Source organism: Amblyomma americanum, chromosome 1 (assembly GCF_052857255.1).
Source record: "Amblyomma americanum isolate KBUSLIRL-KWMA chromosome 1, ASM5285725v1, whole genome shotgun sequence".
In the NCBI taxonomy this organism is placed as follows: Eukaryota; Metazoa; Arthropoda; class Arachnida; order Ixodida; family Ixodidae; genus Amblyomma; species Amblyomma americanum.
In genome coordinates, this window is record NC_135497.1 from 263,546,081 (window position 1) to 263,547,051 (window position 971).

General features: G+C 51.6%; 1 pseudogene; it reads right to left on the bottom strand.

The window, feature by feature from the left end:
• Positions 1–550: 550 nt before the first annotated feature.
• Positions 551–680, bottom strand: LOC144116670 (U2 spliceosomal RNA; annotated as a pseudogene).
• Between the last annotated feature and the right edge of the window lie 291 nt (positions 681–971).

Below are 971 nucleotides of genomic sequence, written 5' to 3' on the forward strand. Positions count from 1 at the left end.
GCTTGGAAATGGCGATAATTTCGGCATGACGCCAATCCTGACGCCAATCCCTTCTGCCAGAGTTTATCATTGAAGTAGTCAGTGATGGCTTGGATATGCGCATGACTGAGATTATAAATAATAGCATTTGTGATTTTATCCGCTCCAGGAGCTGTGTTGCGCTGCGATGCACGGGCTGCGGGTTGTACCTCGGCTATTGTTATTGGGGCATCAAGCGTGGTGTTCGGAAGGCAGTTGTAGGTGTCTGGACAAGGTGGTATTGTAGTGCCATCAATGTAACGCGACCGCAAAGCGTCCGTGAGTTCCTTGTCGGTCCCATGGAATTGTTGAGCTATTGTTTAGAGTGTACGATTTGTGGCCGATTTGGCTTTGTCGGGTTCAATGAGACTGCGGAGGATGGACCAGGTTTGTTTGCTTGCTTGCTGTTGTTGTCAGGAAGAATGAAAAGTAAAGTGCACAGGCCTGCCCATTGGCTCAAGCTGAGCCACAATTGCTACTACGTGCTGAAAGTAGGAGAGTTGAAAGATGGGATAGAAAAGACGCGCGCTATATGTCCCAGGCCGATCCCGGAGGCAGTGCAATACGGTGCCAACCTGTGGCGGAGGCGAAGCAAGCTTCACGCCCTCCGCCATATTTCCAAAAATAAGTTTAATATCTTGGGTCCAAATGGGACCAGGTTTGAGCAGTACTGGGGGTTCATTTCAAGGCGGCACAGAACTGTACCCAATTTTGTGGGCAAGTTGGATGGAATATTGCTGAGCTTCCTTCGTGATGGAGGCAAGGCGCAGGCGGAGTTGTTTGTTGAGTCTCTGCCCTCACATCCCTTAAACTGGCGCACCCAGCACCGCTCCACGAGCCCGCCACCTCCAGCTCGCCTCTCAAGCCACCGGACGGACCCGCCACACCGGCCCAGCCCAAGCAATGCAAGTATTCTCCACCAACTATAGAGCGTCAGGCTGAAAATCATCTAC